Source organism: Carlito syrichta, unplaced genomic scaffold, assembly GCF_000164805.1.
Source record: "Carlito syrichta isolate Samal-C Ts95f unplaced genomic scaffold, Tarsius_syrichta-2.0.1 Scaffold215435, whole genome shotgun sequence".
NCBI lineage: Eukaryota > Metazoa > Chordata > Mammalia > Primates > Tarsiidae > Carlito > Carlito syrichta.
The window spans coordinates 11,995-30,257 of record NW_007159531.1 but is presented as its reverse complement, the minus strand read 5'-3'; the positions used below and the strand labels follow the sequence as shown (position 1 = coordinate 30,257).

General features: G+C 36.6%; 1 pseudogene across 1 annotated transcript in view; it reads left to right on the top strand.

Moving 5' to 3' along the window:
* LOC103253260 overlaps nucleotides 1-17,481 on the top strand; it is a 36,976-nt pseudogene extending 19,495 nt beyond the window's left edge. Inside the window, exons 3-5 of the transcript XR_503852.1 lie at nucleotides 9,629-9,728; nucleotides 13,472-13,632; nucleotides 17,409-17,481. The product of XR_503852.1 is annotated as an ankyrin repeat domain-containing protein 45-like (transcript). The remainder of the gene's footprint in view (nucleotides 1-9,628; nucleotides 9,729-13,471; nucleotides 13,633-17,408) is intronic.
* The last annotated feature ends 782 nt before the right edge of the window (nucleotides 17,482-18,263 follow it).

Below are 18,263 nucleotides of genomic sequence, written 5' to 3'. Positions count from 1 at the left end.
ATTTTAAGAAAGGAAAAAACTGTAGTAAAATTGTAATACTCAATATATACTGACAACAAAAGATGAATACCAGTCACATTTGACTTTTGCAATTACAAGAGGTTCTCAGAGGGTTACCATCAGCATCTAGACACTTCTGATTATGGGGAACTACTGCTTCATCAACACTGACCAAAGCGTCCACTTGTTTTGCTGTGCATGCCCTTTCAATTTCTTACTGAAATACCACTAGTGTAGCTGATTTTCTGTAGCACATCACAACCTTTAAGGACACCCATAGGTAGAAGTCAAGGGATGTTGAGTCAAATATCACTTCAAAATGATTTTGAACTCCTCAAATGACAACCATGCTTCCAGCATTTTATTTGATTGTCCTGCTTGTCACATGGTGATGATAGCATTCACATGATTAACACCATTTTTTTGAGTGAATCTCATATTAGACATTGCAACCATGATCCAATTCAACTTTGAAAAGTAATACATAGATAACATCTTGTAAATTGTGGATTTTGGGGGCATCCCTGCTATATATTCTCTTAGAGGGAGTTAGGTGACAGTCCAGATCTCTGAATTCATGGAGCATTTATGGAAATGTGAGGCAAGGAGCTGAGCTAAGGAGTGGAGGGAAGAAGGAGAGTCTGGAAAGTGGAACCAGAAATAAACTCCTAATAATCTGTAGTAGCTCAAGAAAACACTATTCTTTTCCATTACTTTAAAAATTGTAGAGTTACTTACTACTGTCTCAAGGATTATGTTCTAATATTTTTTCCCCTTATATTGATGGCAGGTATGTTATAGAGATGGAATATTTTTCTGGGAGTTTTTGAAATGTTTTAATCAAATCTTCCATCCTAGTCTCAGGTCCATCTCCTAGCTTTTCTTTGGAAAATATGGAAGCCATACTTTAAACAATTGAAGTGTCTTATCAACAATGTCTGGAATGTTAAAAAGTTGGTATGTAATTAATCATTTATTATACTGAAAATGGGAAAATTTATACTTTTAAAAATTAACCTGGGGCCAAGTGTGGTGGCTCAAGCCTGTAATCCCAGCACTTTGGGAGGCTGAGGTGAGTGGATTGCCTGAGCCCACAGATTCGAGAACGTCCTGGGCAACTTGGCAAGACCTCATCTCTACAATAAATCAAAAAATTAGCCAGGTGTGGTAGCGCACGCCTGTAGTTCCGGTTCTTTGGAAGGCTGAGGTGGAAGAATCACCTGAGCCCAGCAGTTTGACGCTGTGGTGGCTGTGAGCATGCTATTGCACTCCAATCTGAGTGGCGGAGTGAGACACAAACTCAACAACAAAAAAATTAATCAGACTGGGAACGGTGACTCATGCCTGTAATTCCAGCACTTTGGAAGACAAATGCAAGAGGATTGCCAGAGTTCAGGGGTTCGATACCAGCCTGGGCAGCATGGCAAGATGTCTCTACAATAACTCAAAAAATTAGCCAGGCATAGTGGGGCACACCTGTGGTTCCAGCTACTTGGGAGGCTGAGGTGGAAGGATCTCCTGAGCCCAGCAGTTCGAGGATGTGGCGGCTGTAAGCATGCCACTGCACTTCAGCCTGCGTGACAGGATGAGACTTAGACTAAAAAAAAAGTTCCTTAACATTTCCATGGTATTCTAGCAATCAGAGGAGAAATTAAAAATATTCCAGTGGTTATAAAATTTTCTCAGGAAAATAAGGTCATAGATATTATTTAAATCAAAGATTTATTGAAACGTGAAACTCAGTTTCTATTCTAGAGATTGGCTAACGATTAGTAATCTAACAATTAAGAACAAAATATTTAAGCATGTAGCAGTCATAGTATACAATTATTTTCTCTAGTACTTTTGTAAGAATGGTTTTTTTTTAGTTGAATGGAAGTAATATTTCAATTCAGACTTCTTTGAAAAATTTTAGCGCAGACTGTGGGAACAAATTTACACAGGCTTCTGAAGAACTAATTTTGTCCTTACATTAGTCCTCCCAATAGATTTGTTTTATAATTTCTGTATTTAACTGAGCTACATTTGCATGTGCATATGTTAGTATTCTCTGGCTCTTTCTGCTTCACTCTTCTTCCTCTTTAATTTTTGGTGCTTAATTTTCTTAGAGGAAGGACTGTGGGACACCAGCTTCAGGTACTCAGACATCAGTGATGTTGTAGTCACCAGTCTGCAGAGTATTTGGTCAATGTCATAGCTAGAAGGACTTTCTAGATGATGACCACATGTATCTAAGGAGGTTTGTTTTTTCAGCTAAAAGGGAAAAAAACCAGATTTTATCTTACTATAGTCAAATTAAATTCGTATTCTATATGCATAAACTCTATAAGAAACATCACGCATCAATTATTTATACAAAAGAAAGTTTACTATAGAAGAAAGGTAGAAGTGCAGAAGAAATGTGCTTCTATGTATGTCCCATATAATATCACTATTACCATCAGCAATCAGTGCCTTCAATGGTTAGAGAACTCTGCTTGGAGACATTATTTGAATATTAGCAAAATGTTTTCCTTTATTCAAACTTCTCCAGATATGATACCATAAAATCACAGTCATTTCAAAAATAAAATGACTTTTATAAAGCATCTAATTATTCTGAAATTCAGTGAGTTTGTTTTTTAAGTCAACAAGCTTTTAAGATTGCCTCGAACTATGGTGTTATCTATTGGCAAAGTGTGAAATTAGTTTAAAAGCTCAATTTCCCAGAAAGTTATTTTAACATTAGATATTAGTTTATAGCCCATTTAAAAAATGCATGCCACCTTTTCTACTTAAATTTCTTAGATCTGGAAGGGTTCTAAGAGATCTCTTGTTTCAAACCCTTCATTTTTGTGGAGGAGGCAGCTGAGAAAGAGAATATGAATTACCTAAAGCAACAGACAGATAACTTCATCTCCTATACATTCATTCCTATACATATGTATTTTGTAAATTGAAACAGAGGGGGACTAGATGCTTTTAAGGATCTTCTAATTCAGTACTCATTTGTTGAGTACCAGTATATGCAGGACATGGTGCTAAATGCTGGAGATGAATGGGGGGGTGTTTACAAAGAGAAATAAAACATGGGACCGCTCCTTAAAGGAATGGAATCTTGTTCTAAACTCAGATTTTTAAACTTTTACTGTTGGCATCACTAACTTACCTTTCTTTGGTGTTTCTTCCATTTCATTCATAGGTAATGCACAGATAATATAGATAGGATTAAAAAGAGAGCTTGTGTGAAAATATAAATGAGATGTAGACAACCCCGAAAAATATTCATGCTAGCAAAGTTGCAGCATAGTTTGTTCAAAGGGTAAGGTAAACAGTGAGATCATGAAGACTTAGCTTTCAGATTGTATACTTCTTCTGGAAATAGCTCCCATCCAACCATTTTCCAGAGAGTTCCATCACAAATGCAGAAGCTCTCCCTAAAGAAGCAGATAAACAGCAGCGAAAAAATTGGGGATAGTTCTTGATTAGACATCTTTCTCTTTCAATTGGAAAAAAATTTATATCTAGAAAATTGGTTAAAGACAGCAGAAAATGCTCAGAATTATTCGTTAATATGGAACTTCAGTAAAGGCATTTAGACAATCTTGCAAGTCAGCAAAAATATACCCGGCAATGTATACACTGATGATCATTGTAACATCATCAGTCATAGTGACTCAAGGATGGATTCAGTGACATCATAAAGAACCACAAAAGATGAACCAATTAAAAGGTATTATATAACTAACCTATCACCTTGGTTTTCTTAGATACTTTTTTTTGCTCTTTACAAGAATAGTTTGAGCTTATTCAGTTTTCTTAAAAACAAGACTTTACTAATATTTGGCAGCTAATAACTTAAACTGTGATCATATTAACAGCATTTCATGGAAACAATTTACTTGTATTTCCTCCAACTCTTCTTCTGAAGTAGCAACTTTATATCTACTGAAAAAATAGTATACCGCTTTACATACCTTAGCATCTGCTTCATTTTTTTTGTTCTGAAATGCCTTTTCCTTCAAATAGTTCAAATATTGAGTGCCTATCTCTTTAAATATAAGTTCCTATGGTGGTGTTGCTGCTATCAGGTAGTGGGTGAGGAAGGTGGCATGATAGATGATAGAAAGATGGAACATAGACCCTAGTTTAAGGAGTTTATAATCTAGAGATAAAAGCAAAAACCAAGATAATAATAATTACAAGATGGGGCAACCCTTCAGGTCACCTCCCACTGTGGGAGCTTTTCTGCCCTCTCAATAAATCCTGCTTTCTCAAAAAAAGGTACACGATAGAGTGAAATGAGAACTAAATACAATTATAAACACATAACAATTGAGAGAACAATGAGTTCTGCGTGGCTGAATTGGGAAGTTTCATATAAGAAGTATATGTGAGTGGACCTTGAAGAGTGAGTAGAATTTTGATAAGTGGCAGTGCAGAGAGGGCATCTCAGATTGAGAAAACAAAACAAGCAAATAAATTTTGTGTAAACTTTCATACAACAGATATTTGAGTCAACTGTGTACTAAATTCTGTTACAGAAGCTGAGAATTCATACACAATTCAGCACTAAACAGAATTGTTACCTTCAAGGAGCTTACTTTCTAATAGGGAAAAATTGTATGTCTCTAAGTCTGTATGTCAATATCTGTGAAGTGCTGTGGAGAAAATAGAATGGTAAGGGGGTGTAGGAAGTTGCCTGTGTGTGTGTGTGTGTGTGTGTGTGAGAGAGAGAGAGAGAGAGAGAGAGAGAGAGTTTTATATTGGGATGTTAGGAAAGGCTTTTTGATAAGGTGATGCTTGAGCAGAGTACCGAAGGAAGCGAAGGAGGGAGCCATATTGATATCTGGGGCCTAGGGAGCAGGAAGTTGATAATAGACAGACTCTCTGAATGAATGTTGGAGGTGATGACACTGGAAAGATTGCTTGTGGCTAGGCATGTCTTGGCAGGTCCTGTATTTTAGGTAATAGGGAGTCAAAGAGGTTTGAGAAGAAGAGTTTATTGAGTGCTTTATTATATTGCAGGCACTATGCCAAGATATTTGCATGCATTATACTATATATACAATATGCTGTATATTATATTCTATTATGTTGTGGGTTATACTGCATACTATAGTATACAGTGTATACTATATACTATAATCCTCACAACATCTCTATGAGGATGCATTATAACACTTCAGTTTTTTTTTTTTTTTTCATTAATCAGTATTTTTTATTATGGTTTTGTGGGGTACAGTTAAGGGTTAGGTGTACAATGACGTTTCATTCAGGCACCCTGTAAATAAAAAGTGTTTTCCCATCCCCCGACAGATATTTGCTACTGTTAATCCCATCCCCCTCCCCCCCATAGTTTCCCAGTACCATCCGTCATTTTCTCATAGTATTGCATTGGATGTTCAAGGTCCATTATATGAGTGAGAACATGTGATATTCGGATTTTTGTTTTTGTGAGAGGTCACTCAGTATTATAGACTCTAGTTCCATCCAGGTTGCAGCGAAATTCATGATTTTGTTCTTTTTTATGGCTGCGTAGTATTCCATCGTGTATATGTACCACATTTTTTTAATCCAGTCCTCTGCTGGAGAGGGTGTGGTGAAAAGGGAACACTTCTACACTGTTGGTGGGAGTGTAAACTAGTGCAACCTCTGTGGAAAGCAGTGTGGCGATTCCTAAAAGCTCTAAAAATTGACCTTCCATATGACCCTGCAATCCCCCTACTGGGAATATACCCTGAAGAACACAAATCACTCTATAAAAAAAAAATACCTGCACACGTATGTTTACTGCAGCATTGTTCACAATAGCAAGAACCTGGAAACAACACTTCAGTTTTATAGATGATGAAACCAAGGTTAGAGTGTTGAAGGTATGGTGGCATTAAGGGAATTCTTGCAATAAACTCCTTTCTCCACTAAATCAGCCCAAATAAATATGTGCTGTCAGCAAAAACAGTGAGCTTGTTATGTAGGTGTCATTTCATGACAAATTTTTTAGTCTCCCTTTTCATCTAATTTCTTCACTAAATACGCATTGAAATTCTGGAACCACCAGTGACTCCAGTTCTCCCAACTAGTGGAACCAAAACCTAAATCTTGGATTCCATTTTAGGATTTATTTCTGCTTGCAACATGACTAATAGATGTAAAGCTGTGAAGAGTTGGAGACAAGAAGATCAGTTAGCTGGTCCAATCATGTATACCATTCCAGGGTCTGCATTGGACTGTGGAAGGTGCTTGAATTACGTCTACTTTTCAGATAGGCAATGAGGCTTAAAGATATTACTTTAGCCAGGCTCAGTGGCTCAGCCTGTAATCCCATGCCTTTGGGAGGCTGAGGTGAACCCACCTGAGCCCGCGGGTTAGAGACCTGCCTGGACAGAGAGACCTCATCTCTACAATAAATCAAAAAATCAGCCGGCTGTGGTAGCGCATGCCTGTAATTCTGGCTACTTGGAAGGCTGAGGTGAACGGATCGCCGGAGCCCAGCAGGTCGAGGCTGTGGTGACCGGGAGCGGCCACTGCACTCCCAGTCTGGGCGACAGAGTGAGACTCCAACTCAAAAAAATAAAATAAAATAAAAGAGATTACTAAATGCTATAGATGACACAACTGAGCTTTAGAGTGATTTCATCAAGTCTCACAAATATTCCTATTTGGAGTTTCATGATATTGTGTATACCAACTATAGTAGGCCAGATAGCAGCTCCAAAGATATCAGGGTAAAAATCGCTGGAAATGTTGGATGTTATATGGTGAAAGGGACTTTACAGATATGATTTTCAGATGGCAAGATTATCATTTCTTATCCAAATGGGACCTAAATGTAAAAGGGAAGTAGAATGATACTTGATACAGGGATGGAGAAGGTGATGTGATGATGCAAGCAGAGACTGGGATGATGTGCTTTGAAATTATAAAGATGGGGCCATAAGACAAGGAACACTAGAAGCTGAAAAAGGTAAGGAACAGATTCTTCCCTCAGAACGTCCAGAAGGAAGGAACCTTGGCAACACCTTGACTTTTGTTCAGTGAAACTGATTTAGGATTTCTGGCCTCCAGAACATAAAACAATAAATTATTGTTGTTTTAAGCCTCCAATTTTGTGATGATTTGTTACAACAAACATAGGAACTAACACCGATTTTGGTACCTGGAAGTGGGGTGCTGCTGTAACAAACATCTAGAAATGTGGAAGTGGCAGGGAAATTGGGTCATTGAGGCTGGAAGAAGTTTTACATTGCCTGACAGATTTAGATTGTTTTCAAGAGTCTGTTGGTAGAATTATGGACATTAATGCACCGCAGTTGAGGGCTCAGCAGGAAATAAGGAGCACAACTGAGAAAGCCTCTGTTGTGCTAAAGAATATGGAAGTTACTTTAAACAGAATACTGATGGGAGTGTTAATGTGCTCTACTACTGGTGACTCAGAAAGGAGGAGGAGCATATTATAAGAAGCTGAAAATAAGGCACAGAGACAGTTCAGCTGAACTGTGTCCTGCCATTATGTGGAAGGCTGAACACCTTAGCTAAAGAGATTTCCAAGCAAAGCATTGGAAGCAAGACCTGGTTTCTTTTTGCTGCTTATAGTGAAATGTGAGAGGAGAGAGATGAATAGAGGGAAGAACTGTTGAGCAAAAAGGACAGTACTTGATGATTTGGGAAATTCTCAGCCTCTCCAGACTGTAAAAGGTGCTAACGTTAAGATATTCACTGTCAAGAAAGTAAGCTCTGGAGAGAAAGTCAAGGATGTGGTACTGGAGCCTTTTGTTCTTGGTGAAAAGATTAGGTTAGATTAGATCAGATTCATGGATCTCCTGAGCCATCTCAGCAGAAGTCAGGAATGGGAATGAGAGTATTCACAGGGGACCTATGAAGGAGTCTTTCATCTAATGGAGTGCATCTCTGTGACATGCAGGGACATTCACAAGGCTTCTGAGAATGTTATGCCAGTAAAAACACCAGTGTGGACAAAGGGCCAGAGAGAGGTCAAAATGAACAACAAACTAGTAAAATAAATTAGCTACAAACACATTATATCTTTCATGAAAAGGGAAGAATGATTCAGAGATGGAACCTCGGACCCAGCGGTAAGACCTCAGGACCAGAGTCTTGTGCCACAGACGGTTATTTCCAGGCCTTGAAACCTTAGTGGAATTTGTCATACTGGATTTCAAAATTGCTTGGAACTGGCAACTCCTCTCTTCCTTCCATATTCCTCCTTTTTGTATGACAGTGCCTTTAACTATTATCCCATGCCTGTCCTACTCTTGTATTTTGGATGAAGATAACTTGATTTCTGGTTTCAGAAGTCCATAGATAGAGGAGAATTTTCCTGCATGATGGATCATATGCAGAGTCTCACTCATACCTTGTTTAGCTGATTTAGATTATAAGATTTGAGACTTTTGAGTTGATATTAGGTGGGAATTTGAACATGAATTGATATTGTAATGGGTCCAGACTTTTAGGGAATTTAGAATGGAGCTGATATATTTTGCACATGAGTTAGATGTGAATTCTAGGGGGTGAAGCAGAGAGCTGATTGTGATGAGCTGAATAATGGCTATCAAAGATACTCAGATCCGAATCCCTGGAACCCATGAATGCTATTTCATGAGAGAAGGAACTTTGCAGATACTTACATGACTTGGGAGATTATCCCAGTGGGATCGAAACATAATCACAGTGTCCTTGTAGGTGGAAGGAAGAGGTATATTTGACACAGAAGAGGAGAAGGTGATTTGATGATGGACACAGAGACTGGAGTAATGTATTTGAAAAGAGAGGAAGGGGGCCACAAGCCAAGTAATACTAGAAACTGAATCCGCTAAAAATTGAAAAAGTATAAGAAACAGATTCTCACCTCAGATCCTCCAGGAGAAATCAGCCTGCTGATACCTTGACTTGAGTTCAGTGAAACCAGTTTCAGACTTCTGACCTCTGGGATACATATATAAGAGGATACTTATGTATTGTTTTAAGCAAGAAAATTTGTGGCAATGTGATATAGCACCTAAAGGAAACCAAGACATCAAACTTTAACTTCATTTGGGATTAATTTACAGTTTACAATGTTTAGTTGTCCCATCTAGAAATATGGTAAGTCCTTCCATTTATTTGAGTATTTCATTTCTCTCAGCAAGGTGTTATAATTTTATTTAAATAGATTTTCAAATTTTTGTGATAAACATTACTGTGGGACCTATAGTAAATGGGATTATTTTCAACAACGTTGTTGTTGTTTTTTAGTTAGAACATCTGGTTTTGGAATTTATTTGAAAGACCGAAAATAAATGCTTTTTGTTGTTACTTTCTTTTAATAGAATATGGCCTCTTTGGAATCAGTGGTCGTATTTTATATTTCATTTGTTCTTCAAAGGCTTTAGTTTCTAGAGCATATGTGGGTAAAAATATTTAAAAAGCAAAGAAGAGGGATAATTACAGATTGTAATTTATTGAGTACCTCAAGTGCTGTGCTGGTTGAGTGTTATCTTTCTGAAATTCAATGAAAGCAACCATAATAAATCCCCCACACACCATATTGATAAAGCAACGAATATGTTAGACTACATTATAAATAGGTGAGTATATTTTTTGGTCTTTGTCTTATTATTTTTTGTTTTACTGTCCATTCTTTCAGATGCAAAGTTGTCTCTGAAAAAATATATTGCCAAGGTTTCTTTAGCCATTACTGATACAGAAAAGGGATCAGGGAAGCTTCTTAAGGAAGACAAGGTACTGTATTGTGATTACTGCTTTTTCTGAAGTCTTTTGAAAATTTTTCTTACATTTTAATTTCTATACTGTTGTTCTAGAAGTAAATGATAATCCTTACTGTTCCTTCTTTCCTCCTCCTTTCTTTCTTTCCTTCTTCCTCCATTTATTTCTCCCCTGCTTCCTTCCTTTCTTCATAAACTACTGATAGAGGATAGACTGATCAAAAAATTAAATGAAATAGTTTTATAAAGTGACATAGAAATGTACTAAGTATCATATTCAGCAGCATGGATGAATCTTAGAAATGTAGTACTCAGTGAAAAACAAACACCAAAGACTGCAAAGATTTTTGTAAAGCTCAAAAACAAGCAAAATCAAACTATTTTGGGGGGGATGCCTAAATATGTGGGTAAAAATATTTAAAAAGCAAAGAAGAGGGATAAGTACAGATTGTTTTGTTTTGTTTTGTTTTGAGTTGGAGTCTCACTTGGTTGCCTAGACTGGAGTGCAGTGGCCTCTGTCAGCCACCGCAGCCTCACCTGCTGGGTTCTGGCGATCCTTCCACCTCAGCCTTCCGAGTAGCCATAATTACAGGCATGTGCTACCACACCCAGCTGATTTTTTGATTTATTGTACAGATGAGGTCTCGCTGCCCAAGCGGGTCTCAAACCCACGGGTTCAGGCAATCCACTCACCTCAACCTCCCAAAGGCTCGGGAAGATAAGTACAGATTGTAATTTTCTCTTGAGACAGGCAGGAGATGAGATGAAGAAGGACACACAAGCTGGATTAATAGTATTGGTTGTGTTCTGGCTCTGTTGCATAGTGGGTTCTGCTGTATCCATTTCATTGCTTTCCTTCAAAGTTTAGCATATATTTTTATTTTATCTATTGAGTGTACTCAAAAACCCAGAGTTTATTTATAAAAATTGTATATTTATTATTTCATGCTTAACCTTTAGTCACCTTCAAAGTACTCTCCCAGTTGATGCAATACACCTATTGAGATGCTATTTCGCCTTATCAATTTTGATGCCTTTTAGTGCTTCTGCCATTTTTTGTTTCACCTCTTCCACATCAGCAAAATATTTCAATTTGAGAACTTTTTTCATCCAGGGAAACAAAAAAAAAAACTTGCTCAGGGCAAGATCAGGTGAATAGAGAGAGTGGAGTATGGGAATCATGCCATTTTTGGTCAAAAATTGCTGTGTGTGGGCAGGTATGCTCATAAATCACCCATCATAAAATGGACAAATGCAGTACACGAAACTCCAAAAACAACAACAAAAATCACTGAAGTCAAATGCAGCCTCTTAAAACAGTGCAAGCTGGTATGCTGATACTGATGGATTCCTAGAACACTTACCTAGTGGGGGAAGCCTGTACTACAAAGACCTGCCCTCCTAAAACCAATTCTGTGTTTTGAAGATCCCCCTCCCTGTATATGTACAAATAATTACATATTTTTTATTGTATCAAATTTTCCAGAATCAGAAAAAAGATACACAGATATAAAGATAGCTGGTTATAAAACCAGCTTGCCATATATCTGAGTCCTATATCTAAGTATGCCTGTAGACTAGTGCTACTATGCTTTGCTTTGTATGGACATTAAAAATATGCTTAAGGCCGGGTGCAGTTCTCACACCTATAATCCCACTATTTTGGGAGGCCAAGATGAAAGGATTGCCTGAGCCCACGGGTTCGAGACCAGCCTGGGCAACTTAGTGAGACCTCATCTCTACAATAAATCAAAAAATTAGCCAGGTGGGGTGGCACATGCCTGTAGTCCCAACTACTTGGAAGGCTGAGGTGGAAGGATTGCCTGGGCCTAGCAGGTCGAGACTGTGGTGGCCATGAGTGTGCCATTGCTCTCAGACTGGACAACAGAGATTCTGACACACACACACACACACACACAAAAAGCTCATGATTTCAAGACAAACCTGGGCAGCACAGTGAGATCTCATCTCTACAAAAAAAATTTTCTTTTCAAATGCTCAAGGAATCAGAAATGTAATTTGATTTTAAATTATTTCATGCCTTTTTTGTGTGTGCAGGATACTCTGTACATTTCCTGTGACTTACAGTTCATATGAAGAAGAATTAGGTATTGCTGAAAGGTCAAGACATTACCAAGTCCATGAACTTGATAAGCGACACATTACACATGTGTCTTGTAAGACACTTCAGATCTTGTGGAAAATAAATTACGGGCAAATTTTATTAGAATAGCTATCAGAGCTATGAGATCTGAAAAACAAAATTTTCCTGGTGCAAAGAAGTAGCACATTGTCAAACTAGTTACTAGAAAAGTCTTTCTGTTTCAATGTTTAAAAATTTGGTTATTTGAACTAGAAAATATTATGTACACATAATAATTAGAAAAAAATGAAAATGTCCAAAGCAAACTTAATGGTTTTCCCTTTTTTGTCTGCAGTCTTATTACCCTGTGGTTCTGATAACAATTTTTAGTTAATTTTATCATATTTTTTCCTTCACTTTTGTAAGCATATGTATGCAGAAATAGAATAGAAATTTTATGATTTTGTTTTTATAAAAAAGTGATCATACTATATATTACTTTTTAGTTTACTTTTCCCCCTCTTCCCCTCTTAATAATATATTATAAACACCTTTCCAAGTCCACTTTCTTCTGCATACTTCTGCATATACTGCTGCTTATTATTTCATAGTAAGGACAAGACGCACCATACATTTATTTATTTCTCTTTATTGTAATGAACCATGGTAAAACAAATATCTTAAATTAGACATCAGACATTTGGTGCATGTGTGCAATAAGATGGTTATATGATGCAAACTAAGAGGTTTTCAGTCAGGTGGACTTTTCTTCCTCTTCCTGTGAATCATTTAGAGGGAATAAATTGTCAGCATTGTCTCTTGAATTGTGTGCAGCTTGTACCACCCAGCTATTCTGTTACAACCTTTGCAAACACTTCTTTTTGCTACAGGGCTTGATGAAAATAAAGAATTAGGTAGAAAATATAGACAGGTGCAAGTCTTCATGACTCTTTTTATTTTATTTTTAAAACTATTTTAAATATGTGGGGTACAATTCAAGGTTAGGTATACAAATATTCATTATGCATGTACCCTTGTTGATTAGGTATGCCCCCACCCTTGGCAGTTTCCCTTCATGACTCTTGATGGTGAGTTTTCTTATATTCACATTCCACTTATGTTAGAGCTGCACTGCCTGATATGGTAACCACTAGCTACATGTGGATATTCAAATTTGAATTATTTAAAATTAGGGCCAGGAGTGGTGGCTCAAGCCTGTAATTCCAACATTTTGGGAGGCTGAGGTGAAAGGATTGCCTAAGTCCAATGGTTTGAGAACAGTCTGGGCAACTTGGCAGTACTACAATAATAATTTTTTAAAAAATTAGTGAGCCATGATAGAGTTCCCCTGTAGTTTCGGTTACTTGAAAGGCTGAAGCGGAAGGATTGCTTGAGCCCAGCAGGTTGACACTGGGGTGGTCATGGGCATATAAATGCATTGCAGTCTGGGCAATGAAGTGAGACTCCAACTCAAATAAATAAATAAATAAACAAAATTGAAAACTCAGTTTCTCAGTAACATTAGCAACCATATATCTTATAGTCAATGGCTATATATTTCTAATGGCTACTGTATTAGGCAATGAAGGTATAGACTATTTTTATTACCACAGAAAGTTCTGTTGTTAGTGCCAATTTATAGATATTGTATAGTTTTATTTTTTAGTAAATACATAGAAAGTATTCTCTACTTCTGTTCCTATAACGCCATCCTCAATGTGTGTCACACAAAAAACGAATGGCTGGAAATTCATTCAGATGCTTCCATTAATTAGCTCTTTGAACAGAGCCAGCAATCAGAATATATTGTGACTCCTATCCTCACAAAAATGGCTACACCACGTAAGTTTTGGACAAAATGATTTGAATGTCTGAAAAGATGGAAATTAAGTTAAATGTTGTTATTTCTGAGATACTCTGATTTTAACAATATTCATTAGTCATTAACTTTGTTACAAGCACTAATTCATAACACAGCTCCCTAGTTTAATTTTTGGTTTCAGTCAGGGATGGTGGCTCAAGCATGTAATCCCAGCACTTTGGGAGGCTGAGGAGAGAGGATTGCCTGAGACCAGGGGTTTGAGACCAGCCTGGGCAACTTGATCAGCCCTTGTCCCTACAATAAGTTAATTATTAGTTTCAGTATTAGTTATAACTTTTAATAACTGAATTGTCTCTGTAGGGAATGTCTAATACTAATCTTAATACCACCATCATCAGTCGTTACATTTTATGTAATTACTGTGCCTTTGACTTTGATTTTGACCAAGGATTCTTATCTAGAAAGGCATGTCCTGGGAGATAAAGTAGTGGAAATTTAAAAAGCATTTTCAATATTATAATTTTATCTTTGGAGAAAAGCCTCCTGTGGGAATGCCATCCTGAGAGCAAGGAAAGTACACATACCAGAATTTTGGTAGTGGGCATATGTAAGAATTTTTAAAAGTAACAGCTTTATTGAGATACAATTTTCATGACATGAAATTCACCATTTTATTTTATCTTATTTATTTTTTTATTGTGATATTGGCTTTATTGTGGCGGTCTGGAATTGAGCTTACAATATCTCAAAGGTATGCCTAGACTGTGAAAATAGTTTTTCACATTAAAAAGGGTCCCTGACCTCAAAACAGGAAAAGTGGGGACAAAAGGGAGGTCCAAACCCTACCTGTGTGATGACCACCTGTATACCTAATCCTAAGTTGTACCCCAAATTTTTAAAATAAATAAATTTTTAAGAAGAAGAAAAAATGAAAATTTGACATATGAAAAGTGTATTACAGGGATGGATTATGGGCAATTGCACAAAAGTACCTCACTTTCACGATCATTAACTATAAAAGTCACCATTTTAAAAGGTACAATTCAGTGGTTTGCAGTATATGAGGGGGACCCCCAAAAAACAGGAATTATTTTTTGGAGAGCAGACTTCTTGTAGGACAGGTTTCCCCTACTAGGCAAGTGTTCTAGGAATCCACTGGCATCAGTGCACCAACTAGTGTTGTTGTGAGAGGCTGTGATGTGGAAGAGGTGAAAGAAAAACTGCAGAAATTCTAAAAGGCATCAAAATTGATGAGTTCAAAAACTGGAGCAGTGAAAAAGTGTCTTGGTAGGCATATTCCATCAGAGAGTACCGAAGATGACTGAAGTTTAAACATGTAAGAATAAATAAAAACTTTTTAATAAATAAATACTGGGCTTTTTAGATTCCCCTTTCATATTCACAAAGTTGTGTTATCATCACTGTTAACTAATTTTAGAACATTTTGCCACCCCAAAAAGAGACATTGTACCTGTTAGCAGTCACTTCCCATTCCTCCCTTTCCCGAGTCCTGGCAACCACAAATCTGCTTTCTTTTTCTGTGGGTTTGCCTGCACTGAACATTTCATAAATAAAATCATAGAATATATGATGTCTTTTGTGTCTGACTTCTGTCACTTAGCAAGGCTCACTTTTCAGTGTTCATCCATGTTGTAACATGTACCAGCATTTTGTTTCATTTTAGGGTGGAATAATATTCCATTGTATGGATACAAACTTAATCTATTCATTAGTCGATGGACATTTGGGTTTCTACTCTTTTGGGCTATTATAAATAGAGATGAAATGAACTGTTGTGTACAAATTTTTTGAGTGGCCACATGTTTTCATTTTTATTTGGTATATTGCTAGGTTATATGGTAATTGTATGTCTAACCATTGAAGAACTTCCAAACTGTTTTATATTTTATATTCCCACCAACAGTATATAAGAATTCCCAATTTCTCCATATTCATGTTCATGTTTTTTCCTGTCTTGTAAAAAAATCTTTAGCCATCCTAATGAGTGTGATGTGGTATCTTAATGTATTCTGATTTGGATTTATCTAATTACTAATAATGTTAAGCATCTTTTTGTGTGCTTACTGTCCATTTGTGCATTTTTTGGAGAAATACCTATTTGCTCATTTTTAAGTTGCTTCCTTTTATTGTTTAGTTATATGACTTTATGTGTTCTCGATCCTAGTCCCTTATCAAAAATATGCATCTGATATTTACTCACATTCTATAGATTGTTTTTTCATTTTCTTAATTACATCTTTTGAAACACAAAAGACTTTTTCTTGATTGAGTTCAATTTGTCTATTTCTCCTTTGTTGCTTGTGATTTCCATGCCATATCTAAGAAATCATTGCCTAATCCAAGGTCACCAAGATTTAATTGTATGTTTTCTTCTAAGAATTTTTTAGATTTAGCTCTAACATTTAGTTCTGTGATCCATTTTGAGTTATTTTTTATATATTGAATTAGATATAGGTCCAGTTGTAGTCTATTGCTTGTGACTATTTTGTGGCTATCTAGTGTTTATCAAAAGAGGTTGTGGGTTTTAAAACCTTCAGATACTTAACCTAGTTAGGTAGTGTAACACAATATCCCTTGCCATTTGTGACTGATATCTATGGTGCATAAACATAGCACTCTCCTAGGTACAGAGGCTTTAGACTGTACCTGTCTTTAAGGAGCCTACCACCTAGTTTGTGAGTAAAGCATATATACCTCAAAAGATGAACTGATTGCTGTATAGTCTCAGAGAAGCCTAAATATAAAGAGAAAGCATCACAAAGACAGAGGAATTGCCTGAAATTATGGGTAGCCAAAGTAAAAGGAAATTCTTAGCAAAGTACAATATGATGAAGAAAGGTCCAAATGTAGCAATCAGGAAGTAGCCAGTACTCATCTAGCTGACTGTAGTTGAGTTTGTTTAAGGCACAGTAGAAAACACAGTTGAAAATTTAATGTGTTATCATTTCATGAAAACTACTGAATTGTAAGCTTAGACAGTTGGGCTTTATCTTCTGGGCAGTGGGAGACCATTAGAAGACTTTAGAGTAGGAGAGAATTACTTGGCTTTCTTTGTAAAATGGATTGGAGGGAGATAAAACTAGAGAAAGTGACAACAGTATAATCTAGGGGTAAGGCGATTGAGAATTGAATTTTTTTTGCTTTTTAAGATTATGTGTTTTGCTTATTTTTAAAATATTTTTCTAAAAGATGGGTTATCACTATGTTGCTCAGACTGACCTTGAACTCCTGGGCTCGAACAGTCCTCCTGGCTTAGCCTACAAAGTAACTGGACTACAGGCACCGCTGAACCCAGACTAAACTTGAATTCTTGCTTTTACCGTTATTTCCACCTGATGCACTACTACGATTTTTTTGGACTAACAGTGCTCCATCTGTCCCTCCTTTTCTCTCCCCATGTCCCCTCTATTACATCCCCTCTAAGCATCTTCATCGCACACAACGTTGGGTCTGGATGGAAACTCTGATATGACCCATCATTGTTCAATGAAAAAAGTGAAGCGAGAGTTTCAGCTGTTTATTCAACGATACTCTAGTTGATGGCAAAACTAGAAACAATAGTACTGATTATATGGAAAATGTGACCTCACAGCTTTAAATATGAAAAAAAGGAGGAGAGAATATTTGAATTGACATATTAGCAACATTAGTGTTTAATTAATGGCTGGTGCAGGCTGAAACATTCTGACTTATTCCATGTCTGTTGTTTTAAAAGCTAGTTTCATTTTGTTTCACATTGCAAGCTAATTAAGTGTAATTTTAAAATCTGTTTCAGGTCAAGTAAAAAATGACAAATCTATAAACTAAGCCATGTTCAGAAGAAAAGACAAGATTATACCTTCTACTGAACAAATATTTTGTAAAAGACTGCATTTTCTTCTAGTATCTGAAATACAAACCTATTCATGTCAACTGAAATCAAGGAAATATATGTGTAACTTTTAAAAGTACCTAAGTACAACATTATGTCACCTTGTTTTGTTTTCCTGCTCAGTGTGCTGTTGTCCAGTTTGTCTGTCATCCTCTGTACCTCCAAGTTCAGCTCTATGAGTTTTATGCTCTCCTTGGGAGAGCACTTACCAGTAAGTCTCTCACTAAATGGAGGCTATAATAACTATTTAGAAAATCTAATAATTTTCTGTGTAATTCAGGCATTCCATAAATAAAGACATATTTGGCTATTTCCAGTGGAAAAATTTGTTCTCTCTAAAAAGGAAATCTTATAGAATGACATTCTGGAGCAAGGAGATATTAAGAATTGCTTGGATCAGGGTCTCTGGTTACCACTATTACTTTTTATGTGCAAACCAAAATTCACCTGTAAAGAGGGATATATCTCTGAGTAAACTCCCTATTTATCTTTAACTTCTTTCTACCTTTAAATTAATGAACATAAATGTAGTTTTATATCTAGAAGATTTCTCCTGCTTTGTAGATTTGGCCACATAGATACTATAGCTGAACTCCATGATATTTCCCTCCTGTTCTGCTTTATATTTCCTAACTTCTCAATATCACATTTGGTTTCATATTGGGGGGTGGAAAGTCCTTTTTTCTAGTTTATTTAATCAAGCTCTTGAACCTTCTGTTAATATTACTTTGTGACTTTATGGAAGCATTTCATTAAAAA